A 15,913-nucleotide genomic window follows, 5' to 3' on the forward strand; every position below is an offset into this window, starting at 1 on the left:
CATCTTTCTGCAATAAATTAACAAAATTATCTTATTTATAGATTCAGACTTGAAATATTGAAAAAGTAAATATTATGTATACATTGTCTATGAATAGGAAGGGAACAGAGGGATGTAAGATAACACAGTTTTAATATGGAAGGGCAAAACCTGTCAGCGCATGCTTGGAGGACTGAAGAGCCTGCTTCTGTGCTGTATCGTTTTTTTGTACTGCACCGTTCTCCATCTGCTGCATCACAGTAAACTTTTTATTGATTGAGGGTTTTCAATGGCAGGGCCTCTACCCAGCAGTCCCCGCGCTGATAAAGGTCCCTGATGAACATTACAGGACAGCACTGCGCAAGCGTCATGCCGTTGAATTCTTTGGAATGTGTGCGCTGAGAGTAATGGCGACGGGGAAAGACGTTCTTTTGTCACATTCGCAGTCGGTAAAGGTTGAAAGTGCGACGGGAGCGATGGAAGCCACAGTGGCCCGGGAGGGGTTTCTAAACACCTCTGGAAGGCAATGAAAACTAAAAATGAATCTACAGGTGCTGCATTTCCAGATCCAGGCCCTTGCCCAGAAAGCGGTTCCAGTTTAGTGGTCGCCATCTTGACTGGGTTCCTATCGTGAGTGGGGTTCTAACGGTCTCAGCTGGGTCCTAGCGCCAGGCGTGTAACCGTAATTAACAATGGGGTTTTTAGCAGCATCACCCATTCCCAGCCACAGCTGACCTATGCAGCCTCGAGTTGCCATGGGCCTTGGATACATTCAGTTGAGTGGCTGTGGCTGCAACTCCTGATACGTAGAAGAGCTGAACTTCTCGTTTTGTGTCACTTCAGCCCTGATTTCTCATCTGTGGCTGCTCAACGTGGAGAAGAGTTGGTGAGTCAGGGAATTCTGGCTAAAACAGCATTCTGTAATACTTGGGTAAACCCATAGGAGTGGGACATGTATTATTACTGAGCATTCTTATTTAAGAAACTGGAACAGTCATCAGCCCAGCGAGCTTTCTCTATCATTCTGGTAAGATCATGGCTGATCAGATTGTTACTTTAATTCTACTTTCCTGCCTGCCCTCCATGAGAAGTGTCTTCCATGCCCAGCTGTCCCTGGGCACACACTGCTGACCATTACATTTGATACCTTCCACAATGGTAACATGTCAGCATAAGGGGAGGCAATCATCTCGTGGTATTCTCACTGGCCTGTTAATCCAGAGACGTAGGTGTTGTTCTGGGGACCTGGGTTTGAATCTTGCCACGGCAGATGGTGGAAATTGATTTAAATAAATAGCTAGAATTAAGAGTCTAATGATGACCGTGAATCCATTGTCGATTGTTGGAAAAATCATCTGGCTCACTAAAGTTCTTCAGGGATGGAAATTGCCATCCTGACCTGGTCTGGCCTACATGTGACTCGAGGCCCACAGCAATGTGTTTGACTCGTAACTGCCGTCTGGGCAATTAGGGATGGGCAATAAGTGTTGGCCTAGCCAGCGGTGCCCTCATCCCAGGAAGGAATATGGAGTAAAAAAACATGTCTCATTGACACTGGGAATTTCCTCATGACTTTGTTCTTTATTTTTGCTTTTATTAGTTTGAGTGGAAAGAACATTCTGTCACAGAAATATTACAGTGTGGAAGGAGACCTTTTGACCAGCCATGTCTGCACTGGCTCTTCACAATATCAATCTGACTGACTGAGAAGCTAGAATTATTTGCTCCAAATTGCCATCAATGGACTGATCATGATTCTGGCATTGAGGTTGTTGACTTGCTCACCGAGCTGGCTTGTTTTTGTTTTCAAGGTGAGCAAGTCAACAATCTCACCCACGACCTGAGCTACAAATCGTTGCAAAATACTGACATTCTGTATTTCTTTTACAAAGGATTGGGAGAAGCGGATTTGTGAATGGCAAATGCAAAGTAAACATCACTAGTCAGGATCTGATTATCATCAGCTTTTCAATGTGGAAATAGAAATGCTTGCCTCTTCTGTCTGTTGGGGAAAACTTCATCGTGAGACACAGAAACACCCAAATGAGAATGTTACCGTGCACTGACTGTGTAAAGAGCTTTAACCAATTACGATGCCTGAATAAGCATTCCACCATTCTCAACCCAGAGAAATTACACGTTTTTTAATGTAAAAGAGGTTTCAGCAAATCATCCAACCTGGAGAGACACAAAGACACCAGCACCATGGACAAACCATGGAAATGTGAGAACTGTGGGAAGAGATTCAGTTGGCCATCCCAGCTGGAAATACATGGACGCACTCACACGGGGGACAGGCCGTTCACCTGCTCCAAGTGTGGAAGAGGATTCAGAGAGTCAACCAACCTGCTTGCTCACCAGCGGGTTCACACTAATGACAGACCTTTTAAATGTTCAGACTGTGGAAAGTGCTACAAATGTTCTGGGGACCTGATGTCCCATAAACGTGTTCACACCAATGAGAAACCTTTCAGGTGCTCTCACTGCAAGACTGGATTCAGAAAATCACCTGAACTCTGTGTACATCAGCGCACCCACACTGGGGAGAGGCCATATACCTGCTCTGCATGCAGGAAGGGATTCATTAATTCATCCAACCTGTTGAGACACCAGCGAGTTCATTCTGCGAAGAGAACTTTTAAATGTTCTGACTGTGAGGAGACTTTTAAAAGTAGCAATAACCTGCTGAGACACCAACGCACTCACACTGGAGAGAAGCCATTCACCTGCTCTGTGTGTAGGAAAGCATTTACATGATCATCGACCCTAGTCACACACCAGCGAATTCACACTGGGGAGCAACCATTCACCTGCTCCGTGTGTGTAAAGAAATTCACATGTGCATCTCACCTTCTGAAACACGAACGCACTCCTACAGAGGACAGGCCATTTATTTGCTCTGTTTGTGGGAAGGGATTCACTGAGTCATCCAATCTGCTGCAACATCAGCGAGTTCACAACTGACTGGGAGTCAGATTCTGACAGTATTGCTGCTGGTCGTTACAGCCAGGACTGAACTAGCAAGTTGATCTTGAGGAGAGCAAGAAGTGCGTTCCAGCCATTTTCTTCCATGGCACAGAAATCCTAGCCCTTGATCAGAAAACCCTTTACAATTGTGTATAAAGTCAGAAATAACAATGATGAAAGCTGGAAATGTGCTGTCAAATCAAAATTGGTGTAGAACGATGACCTTTCCTGGCTGGAAGTTAATGGGCACATTTCTGCTTTCCCTACATTAGTAAACACAAAACTGGAACAAAACCTTCCATTGCTAATATGGCATCTCTCAGCCTTCTCTTTTCCAAGGAAAAGATCTTCAGGCTTTCCTAGTGAGTATAACCTATTCCTTCATGTGATATTTGTGGTTGAACTTTTACTTTCCTAGCCTTTGCGAATTACGACACATTCAGAAATGTTTCAGATCTGAGGGATTCAGATCGGAATATTTATATTTACATCATTCTCTCTGTGTCTGTTGGCTTAACCACTTAACCATAGGAGTTTGCTGTTAGACTGTTGTCGATCAACCAACAAGCATTCATTAGCGAAGCACATTCCACTAAAAAAGAAAACCAATTTTCCTCTTGCATCTTTTAGATCTTCCTGCTGTTTTATCCCGGTAACATTTTAAATCAAACCCATACACATCAGTGAATAAAGTTTATATTTTTAAAAATGCGGAACTGAATGTCACTGATGCACACAGAGGAAATACAAACATAACTGCTGAGAATGAGAAGAGCTCAGCAAAACAAACACCTGGAAAGTAAGGACATCCCCAACTTGACTGTGAGCACACAGCTCATGAAAGATTAAAAATAGAACAGAATTATTGAATGAAACACCTCCCAGTACTCTGTGTACTTAACTATCTAGTGAACTCTTAATATTTGCGAACTATGCTTAGTCACTTAGAAGTGAAAAGTTTTAAAAGCTCAGTTAATTATCACTAAACAATTGAGTATTAAAACTCTAAGAAATGGGAGAATTTAAGAAATAGTGGAAAACGCCAATTATAATTTATTTTCCCATTAATTTGGAAGGATTGGGAAAGAAATTTTTTTCCAACTCCCATACTCAGTGTTCATGACACTCTTGTTTAGTTGGAGGACTGAGCATGAACAGCCGTTCCTCCAACCTTTTGGGGTGTCTGAGGAGTGGGACTGGATCTGGAGCTCCCCTGTTGGCTGAAACTCTGCCTCACTTGGAAACTGTTTGTGATTTTAAACCCTGTGCGGCTGGAGCAGACATTTCAAAGCTTTGTTTACACTTTAAACCAGGCAGATTGCCTGTGATTGGCATTGACCTGAAAAATTAACCACCTAATGGCTGATGCCTATATTTTTTTGAGTTGAAACAGGTACGGCATCTGTATATGTTTTGCCTGTCAACAAATAACAGGGTCTTGTGTACTAACACACATGGATTCCAGTGCATGCAAATGGACCACACTGTGAGCTGGACTGACAACTCTAAATTGATTGTCAGTGTAATTCTTAGCAATTAGCAACTGTAATTCATAACTATGAAATACTTTGAAAATGTTGTCAAATTGCAGAATTACATCTAATGCTGTCGTTTGCATTTTACAAGCATGGACTAGTTGAGTATGGTCAGTACCTTGCCATTGCAAACATTCAAAAGGAAATGCTGTTTGATACGATCAGCCAGTCTTTGGGATTATGGCAGACATGCCTAGCATCACACATATCCCATATTACACATTTATGTGATTGGCAGAACATTTTTTGGTTGGACAGCAGCATTCCAGTACTGTTGAACACCAATCCTGTAATTCTGAATGGCAGTAGCAGTTTGAATCAGCTGGTTTCATTTAATGCTCAAAAATTTAAGATACCTTGCCATTTCAGAGTAATCTGAGGGACACAGGGCACTTCTGAGTTTGGAATGTGATAGCTTCTCGTTTGTCATTTGGTGTAAGTTTGGACAGAGATTTGCTGCTAAGCACATTTGGAGATGAACAGTGTTCATTGAGGTCTGTTTCTGATAATATTGGATAAATCTCATCCCAGTTATAGGGATTAATATCCTCAATAAAAGTCAAATCATTCAAATATGTTAAACATACAGTGTGTTTAAACTGCTACTACAATTGTAGTACAATTGATTTGCTGTCAACACAAGGCCTATCTGCTCTAGTAGTGCAAGAAGTGATTGGGAAAGGTTTTCCAGTTGGTTACTTTTCAGACCTAGTCAACCCCATAGATTGACAAATACCTCCGTGTACTCAACATATGTTCAGTATTCACTGTTTATTTCAGGACAGAGTACCTCAAAGTTTAATTCAGTAAATCTTCACATCCCATATCCTGCCATGACATTATTAACGTGGGGCCAAGTTAACTCAGAAATAATGCAACAGCGGAAGAAATGCAACATTTGTACATCTCTAAACACTTAAACTCCAGTCAGATGGTTGACAGGGAGCTGTTGATATGGTCAAGATCAATGTCTTGCCTGCCGCGCTCATCATCAAGCTCTCCACTCCTGTTCACTCTCTTGTCACTGCTCAAGACAATTTGGCCAAATCAGATTGTTCCCATGACTGGGATCCCACTCCCTTTCGCTACTCATCAGACTCAGGATCATCAGATCTGTTTCTTCAACCCTCCAAAAAACCTCCGCATGGTCCCTGGTACAGGCAGTGGAAAAGATGGTGTTACACATTTTAATGCAGCAGGGACAACCACCCAATCTTTATATTAATGGACGGTAAAGTAACATTTAAACCATTAAAAGGAGCTCACCGGTGAGACCAAACAGGAAAGTCCACATGATAAAATTAAAGATCAAAGTACAGGGGATCTCGGATAACTTGATAAGTTGGATCCAAAATTGGCTGACTGATGAGACAGTGGGTGATGGGAGGAGGCTGTTTGTGTGACTGGAGGCCAGTGTCCAGTGGTGTACCATTGGGATTAATGCTGGGTCCCTTGCATAATCTTAGCCCGCCTCATTTCCAAAAACCAAGTCTAGTCGTACATCCTTTCTTGCTGGACTGAAAACATATTTTGGATTAAAATCCTCATTTACAGCATTGTGGGTGTCTCCAAACCAAACGCACATGAGCTCACTGCCACCATGTCAAGGTCATTTGAGGACAGGCAGCAAAACTTAGCCCAGTTAATAAAGTGCAAATCCATGAATGAATAAAACAATGCTATTGAACAGTTCCCTGAAAATATTTAGGAATTCTTGTCATTTACACTTATTTCCGTACTATTTGGTTCTAAGTTACATTGATTGCCATCCCAATTCACTCTCACATCATAGCTAACAATCTCACCAATGGGAATATCTTTACCCACCATCCCGTGCAGTAGTGAATGTCTCATCCTCACCTTAGCAAGTTTCTTCTTCCTTGGAATGAATTTCTGCAGTGTCTCTTGAATTATCCCAAGAAACCTGTGCCATTATGCTCCATTGGTTCCCTTTCATCAAGAATGTGTTACTTCCTGAAAGGATGACAATAAATTGTTTAAAGTTGATTTCTTACCAAACCACGGACTGCTCACCTTAAAATTTGCTTCATGCCCTGCCAAGTCATCTTTGATCATAACATCCATCACAGGGAATACGTTATAAGTTAATTGGTGCGCAGTTACCTGCATTCTCTGTCTATACCCATTTGAATAAAGGATTTAAATTTCTTTGTTTCCCAATCTCTGAATCTTCCCCAAATCTAGGGAATTTTCAAATCCAAAACCAAAACCAACACATCAACTCTCTGGTCATTTCCTTTAAATTCCAGGATACCGTCCATCAGGACTCAGCGTGTCTCAGCATGTAGTTCCGACAATTCACTCAATATGTTTCTCTGGTGATTGTAATTTTCTTCAGTTCCTCCATTTCCTGATTAATTCCTGCTTATTGAATAAGGCCAATGAAAAATACCCGTTCAATTCACCTGCCAACTGTTTGTTTTCTATTAGTAATTCGTCAGACTTTTCTCCTTTAGTACAGATGCTTCCTTTATGAACTTTGTTTTAAATATGCAGAGAAACTGCTAAACTGTCTTCGTATTTTGGCTAACTTTGTCTCCTACTTTTTTTTTCTCTCCTTATTAATCTTGTAGTCATTCTTTGCCATTTTATACCTTCTGCTTTGTCTAATCTGCCACCCATACTTCAGCAATTGTATGCTTCTTCTTTGTAGTTGACGTCATCTTAAATGCATTTTATAGTTACCTGCAGATGATGTAATATTTCCTCCATTTTTTCCCAGTTTCCTATCCTCCAATGTCATGAATCCTTCAATATCCTGCTCCAAATCCATGTCAGCCTGTCACCATATCTGTGTGATGATTACTGGAGCATACTTATTGACTTGGAACTTTTCTTTCTCACTCAAATGTATCTGATGGGTGTATACTGATGTATCCCCTTAATTATTTGCCATTGTATCTCAACCGACCTCTGAAGCTAAATTGCCACTTCACTCTAGCTCTGATTTCACACCCACATGACTGCCCTAATTTAAGTTTAAAATAATAGTCTGATACCCACTCCTGTCCCCGAAAATGGTTGTAAAATTCCATCAGATTAGGGTCACTGCTACCTCTGAGTGCCTTTACTGTGAGATTGTTAATTAAACCTCTGTCATTGCACAACATCAAGTCCAGTACAACTGGCTCTCTGGTCAGCTCTAGAATATGATGTTCAAAGCGACTATTTTGAGAACATTTTATGAACTCTTCATCAAGGCTACATTAGCGCATCTGGTTTTTCCAGTTTAGGTGCAGTTTAAATTCCTCATTTCCCACCATGCTGGTGCTGGTGCTGGTGCTGGTGCAAGTCCCACACAGCCCTGAACCCACTTGTTCTCACCAGCCTTTGATCCACACATTCATTTCTCTAATCTGATTTGAATGTTTGGGGATGGGGGAGGTTATGAGAGCCACATGCAGTCCCAGAATTCCCTGCATCTTATTACAGAATCGAAGGACAGAATTTGACCCCCAGTGTCTGTGCATGAGCACCACATCGTGTCCCAATCCTTCATCGTTTCCATTCACGTAATTGTCCAATTCTCTTCTAAAGGGGCTGAATGAACCTGACAATGCATTCTCCCACTTGCAATGGGAAAGGTGTTTCACCCTCCTCATATGAGAATTCCTTTGTTAGTCTCATTGAACTGGTATCCTCTGCTTCTGATTTCACCAACACAGTGAACAATGTCTCACTATCGACTCTGTTCCGATATCTCAGGATTCTGCACACACAAATCAGATCTCAAGTTAACTTTCCTTCTCCAAGGAGAAAAGCCTCATGCCACCAATAAAAGCAAAATGTTGCAGACGTTGCATAATTGGAAACAAAGAATACAGGACTACATTCTCAGGGTTTGAAATGTTAACTATTCTTCCTCATCAGATGCTACCAGACCTGCTGTATTTGTCCGATTGCTGTTTTAGATTAAAATTTACAATGTTCACAGGGGTTTGTTTTATTGAAATGAAATCTCCGTACTGCTTTGATTATCTACAGTTCTTTTGTACCAGTGCACCAGTCTTCCTTCTATCCAGTTGCTGCATCCTTTATTTTCATTTCAAATTCATTGTAACTTGTGATATTTAACACCCAGTTCTGGCCACCTTCTGGCCAGACTGCCTGTGATGTCACTGTCAAACCATCGAAGCTGCATTTTGCGCTTCAACTTCAGTCCATTTGTGTATCTGACTCTATGACAGTCCATAAACCTCACTCTCTCAGGTCTGAGACCTTCCCTTGTTCTTGTTTGCAAATACTACCTTTTTCACACTGTTTGAATTCTCACATTTCTTATGTGTGCCAATCATCTAAATCCTGTACCATCACTTTGGGTGTGATAACATACTGGCTGTGTGTTAGAAGGATTTCCTCATGCTGAGGAAATACTACATTCTTTTTGGTTCCAACAAGAATTGACTGAGAAAGAGAGAGAAAAGAACACCTCCAGTGACATAAAATCAGGTGAGATGAAATATCGCCAGACATTCATTTCTCCACATATGTGTCTGTGTGACATAGTAACAGTATCTGCCAGATTTGCTGCTTCACTGGTCGTGAATACTTGGTGCTTATCAAAATAAGTTTATAAATTTGAAAGACTGCTATTTGAATTATTTCATGATGGTAATTTCCCATAACTTCTCAAAATGTTTCTCTAACTTCAACTAAAGCTGAGTTTCCTGACATACGCAATGCAGAAAGCTCTACTCGTGCAGACTTTGTGAAAACCCTACTAGTTACAAAACGAAATGCGGTGGGGCCCAAGTAAGCTTGAAGATTAACAACCGGTTGGTAAGAATTCATTGGCAGTACAAGCTGGTGTACTGCACGTGTGTGTTTTGCGCATGTACACTAATGGAGGTTTCAGGGGGGTATCAGTAAATGTCACCCTCAATTCATAAGCTTTAGAGACGAGCAGATAAGCATTCATTGTTGTCACTTAGAAAATTTCCTACATTGCAGACTGTTCTCCTGGGAAGTTGGTGTATACTGTCAGAGCATGCCAAAATACTTTGTAACATGGGAGTCCAAATCACTTTTAGTCATTTAATCTGTGCAACTACCTTCTTAAATGAGGTAAAGCACGTCTTGGCTCCATCCTTGTTAATTTAGATACAAAGCATAGATTCTTGGGTAAATCAGTTCCCTCAATGGAATCATTATTACCCTTCAGGGTATTACCTGTTTCTTCCTTCTCTATTCTCACCTTTTCCTTGACAAACTCATGTTCTCCAATTTCTTTATCTCTTTGGAGTTTGATTTTTAAAATCCACCTCCTTTTGCATTTCTCCTTGCTTTTCTGTCTCCATTATTCCCTGTTCACTTTGCCTTCTAATTTCATTACTCTCTATTTTTCATTTTCTATAATTTCAGGTATTTATATTTTTCTCCAAGTCCTGTCTCTTTTCATTTATAACTATATATCAGCCAATTCCAACTGTGATATCCTGCTTCAAAGTTTCCTTTCTTCCAATTCTAAATGTTGTAAAATGACTTGAAGTTTCTCATCCTCACAAGATCCTACTTGTACTTCTACCTTCAATTTATTTGCTAATTCTCTTGGTTTAGTTTTCAAAGATTTTAGATTGATCAGTGAATTATCTTTCACTTCCGGAAAACTCTTAGCCACATCTAAACCATTGTTAGGTTTTGTGCAACGAACATGCCCACTACACTCTGCTTTATGCCCTGGAACTATTCTGTAGCTGTTATTTGGACAAGAAAGGCACAGATACTTTTTAAAGCTAAGGAACTCCAAAATCCCATCAAGAGACCCCATGACCCACATGTTATGATCCCAGCTGAAGTCATTGTTAGACAAGCCAGGCAGAAATCTAATAGATTAACAATGTTATCTCTCACTAAAACATAAGCATATAGTGCTGCAGATTTTGCTTTAACAATTAAATAGAAACTAGCTAGCAAAAGAGATGAATATAAAATAGAATAAAACAAACCATTTACTTATAGTACAATTTGAAAAAAAAAATTTTTAAAAACACAGTAAACATATAACTACACAAATTGCAAAAACCCAGTCATAAATTAAAAAGAAACAAAATAGCTTTTGTACATTACCCAATACAGCACTCATTGAAACATAGTAACTGGGAGCAGGAATAGACCATTCAGCATTTGAGCCTGCCTTGCCATTCATTGTGATCGTGACAGATCCTCATCTCAGTACACCATTCCTGCTTTTGCCCTGCACTTCTTGACACCTTTAAAATCTAAAAAAAATCCATCTGCTTGTTGAATATGTTCAGACTTGGCTTCACAGCCTTCTACGGGAGAAAATTCTACAGGTTCACTACCCTTTCAATGAATAAGTGTTTTTCATTTCAGTTCAAAATGGCCTAGCCTGTATCCAAGAGTTATGAAGTACTCACACCAGAGCCTCTGTGTCTGCACCTTTGCAGGTTTAACACACTTTTGGCTTTAATGCTTTAATGCTAGAGCTTCTTCCTGGAGCTAGTATATACTCGAGCTTAAATATGCTCAGCAGCTTTAAGGTTTAGTTACAACATGTCTGGTGTGGGGCAAACTCTAACTCCTCATTCTAAGGTTATCTAGTTCACGATATCTCCTTCACTATTTAGAGAACTGAACTGCAGGGAATTCCTATTCCAATAACCTCAGAAGTCCACTCAAAACTCAAAGTGAAAGTGAAAGCTGAAGTCTCTCTCTGAGCTATGGGCATTTTGCTCAACTGTTTAAAAGAAAGTTTTGTAAATATCAAACCTTGAGGCTCCATTATTTTCCTTATCGGGTTAGAAAATAATCTAAGAAGAACAAAAAATCCGTTAGTGGTGCACGCAAAGATATCCAATTTACAGCCAGGCCTCAAAAACCTGTTTTAAAATAAACCGCGGTGGCTACAGTAATACGAGATAATTATTAATTTCAGATGCACAGGAAACACACTGCTTACTAACCAAAATCCAAAGAAAAATTGCAATAAATGGAACTTGAGGAGATCTGTCTAATCCAAGTTCCCCACTGAGAAGGCGATAGTTTTCCTGTTGTTGAACTGTTGCAGACAAGGTGGTGAAGGTACAACCATAATGCGTTCTGACAAAGATTTATAGAATTTTCATCAGCAACAATTCAGGAACAGCAACTTATGTCCAAATCAGAATGTGACTTGAAGGGAATTTGGAGATAATGTTTACACAGACCTGCCGCTCTTGGCTTTCCAACTTGTGGAGGTGACAGGTTCCATCAAACATCACATTGAGATGCAAATGTAGAAATCTTTCCTTGCTAACTTCTCAACTTCTCTTGTTTCGGCCAAAACCTGGTGGTAGGTTGCATTTCCTGATGGACACTTATGTAAGTTGGTAAAATCTGGCAGCTTTCAGACTCTCCCTTTCACCTGCTGACCCCATGAAAGAGCAGCTTTATTCAGCTCAATTTCACAATTTTGCTTTGTATTTTTGTTTAAAAAACCAGAAGTTGCTGGAAAGGCTCAGCAAATCTGACAACTTCTGTGAAGAAAAATCAAAGTTAACATTTCAGGTCTGGTGACCCGGATGTTCAGAGGAAGGGTCACTGGACCCAAAACATTAACTTTGATTTATCTTCACAGACGCTGCCAGACTTGCTGATCTTTCCCAGCAGCTTCCAGTTTTGTTCCTGATTTACAGCATCCAGTGTTCTTTCAGTTTTTATTTTGTATTTTTGTTGTTTCTCTCTCTCTCTCTCTCTCCCTCTCTCATTCCCTTTTTTCAATTCATTTCACCAGATATTAGATGGAGAATATGTACAAGTGGAAAACTCAAATATCACATCAGGATCTGACAGTGATGCTTGATTCCTGGAAACAGAAAGCACCCCATTCACAGAGTGAAGAAACTGCAACACGTTGTGGATGTGGATGAGGCTACAGTTGATCATCTGGATTGAGAAAACACAAGCAGAGTCACACTGGGGAGAAACCATGTAAATGTAGGGACTGTGAGAATGTATTCAATTATTCATATGAGCTGGAATATCATTGACGCAGTCATCCAGGAGAGAGGTTGTTCTGTTGCAGTGAATGTGGTGAAGCATTTGTTCATTTATCCACCTTGCTGATGGCCTAGCAGGTTCACACTGGAGAGAGGCCATTTAACTTTTCTGTGTGTGGGAAGAGGTGCATATTTTTACTTGCAAAATTGAGACAGTGTCATTGCTGTGACTGGGATAAGAGTTTTAAATGTCCATGTGGACTGAGGGAGAACCAGCACATTCCCATTGGGTACTCCCCATTCCAAAGCTCTTACTGCAGCAAGAAATTCAGGCGATCATCCAGCCTGTCGATACATCAGTGAATTCACACTGGGGGGAGAGCTTTCACATGCTCTTGTGTGTGGGAAGGGATTCATTAATTCGTTCAAGCTGCTAGTACCCCAGTATCTACACTGGCGAGAAATCTTTCAAATGCCTAGGTTGCAGGAACTATGAAAAGAAATTTGGACAAGTGCTCGAAAGAACATAGTTTCAGGCTGATTGAGGAGGCAGCGGTGGAGAGGGTGAAGTTTGAAACCCAGTCATGTCACTGCAGACAGGTCGCCATGACAACACTGACAAACATTCCGTTCCACATTGTTTCACACAAGTGGCTAGAATGTCAGAGTAAAATCTTAAATAATGGGGAAGGTTATTATCTGAAATGTGCAGCCAGAGAGGGTGGTAGAGGCAGATTTACTGGAGATTTACAAGAGGAGATTGTCACTCGGTGAATTTCTCAGTCAGGTGGTCACCCAAGTGTTACAGGAAGAAGCTGAAGGATTGATAATTGCTGATTTGAGACTCAGGCACCAGCACCACCATCAGCTTCCAACTCCCCACTCCCTCAATAATAAACCCTCCAGTGCAGACTGTTAACTGGTATCAATTTCCCTCTGCATCTTACAATTGGGGCACTGTCGAATGGAGGTTAGTGCTTGTTCAGCAATTCCATGTAACTACCGCAGTGCAAGTTCTGTTCTGCAGCCTCTGAGCTGAATGGCCTGAAAAAGTTCCTGTTGCCCTGCCCTTACTTGGCCTGTTTGGGCCCACGACCTTTTGGAAAGTTGCTCAGTGGCGAAGTGTGAAAATATTGCCCACTTGAATTGAGTTTTGTGTCCTACAGAAAGGAGTCTGGAGGTGTGGTGTCATGATGCAATGATAAACAGCCTCGCTCTCCATCTCAGCAAAACAAAAGAACTAAGCATTGACTTCAGGAAGAAGGGAGGAGAACACATTCCCATCTAAGTCAACAGAGCAGAAATTGAGAGTTAAGTTTCCAGGAGTGATGATAATCAACAAACTGGTCTGGACTTACCAGTTAGATGTGACTGTCAAGAAGGCACAACGACGTCTCTTCTTCTGCAGGCAGCTTAGGAAATTTGCCAAGGTCATAAGGACCATCACCAACTTTTACAGATGCACCACTGAAAGCATACTGCCCGGGTTCAAAATGCCCTGGTACGGCAACTGCTCTGCCCAGGACTGTACAAACTGTAGAAGACTGTGCGCAGGCCACACCATCATGGAAGCCAACCTTCCACCCATGGACTACATGCCTACAAAGTAAGGCTACCAACATCATAAAAGACCCCTCCCACTGTGTAATGCTCTCCCACAACCTCTTCCGTCAGGCAGAAAATACAGTAGCTTGAACAAACACCAGCAGGTTCAAGAACAGCTTTTTCCCAGACATTATTAGACTGATGAATGGACTATCTAACTTCAAATCATGTTAAAATGCTGATCTTGCTCTGCATATCTCCTGTGTGACGTAAGCTACACACCTCAAACTGTCCCAGCATCCTTTGACCTGTTTTTCCTTGCTTACTATGATTTGCCTGCAGTGGTCACAAGACAAAGTTTTACACCGTACACATGGCAGTCAATAAATAATGTCAAATCTTGAGGTGTTCTCTCGTCTAGTCAGGGCTGTCCTCACCGTAGTCCTCCCTCCAGTCTGATTGCTAGGTTTCACCTCTGAGCCCTTCACCAACTGCTGTCTTGCTGCTGATCTTGACCTCAGGCATTTTCTTGCTGCTAACCACCATTTCTCTAGGTGTAGTCACCGTGTGCCTCAAAGTCTGAATATCAGTTTCTGAGAGCTTGGGACAGACTGGACAGGACATAATACCATTTAAGACAAGCGCCGTTGTTTACTATAAACCCATGTGCAGTGGCATCTGATGGGCAGAATAGTCTACTCCCGTGTTGCTATGACTTGTAATGTTTTTTTAATGTACTTTTCTTTATCCTGGTATTTAACAAAATAAAACAGAGAAATCCTAGAAAGATACTAGAAGTCAAGATAATAAAATGTGAGGTTGGATGAACACAGCAGGCCAAGCAGCATCCCAGGAGCACAAAAGCTGACGTTTCGGGCCTAGACCCTTCATCAGAGCTCTGATGAAGGGTCTAGGCCCGAAACGTCAGCTTTTGTGCTCCTGGGATGCTGCTTGGCCTGCTGTGTTCAATCTCCAGCATCTGCAGTTCCCATTATCTAAGATACTAGAAGTCCTTGCTCACCTGGCAGATGAAATGCCAATTGTATCATCGTGTCTGAGGTTAACATTCTCCTCCATCTATTTTAATACAGACTTCGAACAGGTCTATTTTAAAAGTTAGCACCAGGCATGGTTACCTTGTGAGGGCAACAGTCAATTTCAGATTAGAAATTTCAACCTGTTTACTTTTAGGCTGGAACAGTTCACAGTTTGACACCAGTATCTGAACTGACACACATTTCCAGGATTCAGTAACGTTGTTCCTGACTTGAAACAGACATATAAAGTAGCTTCTGTTCTGTGTCTAGGAGTTGGAACCGTTAAAAAGTACAGCTGGAAAACATTTCCAGCACACCTCACTGTTAACCCACGTGGGGACTTTTCTGTGAGAACAGAGAGATGGGAAAGAGCAATGTGCTATTTGTCCCTCTCAGTGTGACCCTGAGGAGTGTGTCGAGGCTAAGGTTCTGTTCCTACCAATGATCCCTCTCCAGATTACCCTTTGAGCTCCAGCAGATGATGTTAAACACTGATTTGGGAAAGAATATCAACAACAATCTTTTTAATTCAGTAAAACTGAAGTATTAACCATGTATCTAGAATACCAAGAATTGTCAATATGAGCAAAAGCAAAACCCAGTGATCAGAACATTATTTACTCCAGGAGTGACTAACTGCAGGATCTAAACCCCCGCAGTCACTGACGAACTCACAAGTGTCTTAGTTGGTGAGATGACTGAGTGACCATTGGCCCACACACGAAGCAGGTGATCCACTTCTCACCAGTGTCTGCGGGTTTTTGTGGACAGCAAGTCCATTTTGCTTTTAAGACTTTGTTCACAGAATATTGAGGAGTTTTCTTATCAAGATGAGCAAGTCACTGTATAATGAGGTAAATGACTGATTTGAATCCTTTGCCACACACAGAAC

The 15,913-nt window shown here is 41.3% G+C and overlaps 1 long non-coding RNA gene across 2 annotated transcripts; it reads left to right on the forward strand.

Annotated features, from left to right (window-relative positions):
• The first annotated feature begins 355 nt into the window (after positions 1-355).
• LOC132210184 (uncharacterized) lies at positions 356-14,775 on the forward strand. Of its 2 annotated transcripts, XR_009446430.1 has the most exons (3): positions 356-865; positions 1,872-3,308; positions 12,235-14,775. It is a non-coding gene; the product is annotated as an uncharacterized LOC132210184 (long non-coding RNA). The 2 variants fall into 2 exon arrangements; XR_009446429.1 differs by having other exon boundaries at positions 356-3,308.
• Positions 14,776-15,913: the final 1,138 nt, after the last annotated feature.

This window comes from Stegostoma tigrinum, chromosome 11 (genome assembly GCF_030684315.1).
Source record: "Stegostoma tigrinum isolate sSteTig4 chromosome 11, sSteTig4.hap1, whole genome shotgun sequence".
NCBI classification, from domain to species: Eukaryota; Metazoa; Chordata; class Chondrichthyes; order Orectolobiformes; family Stegostomatidae; genus Stegostoma; species Stegostoma tigrinum.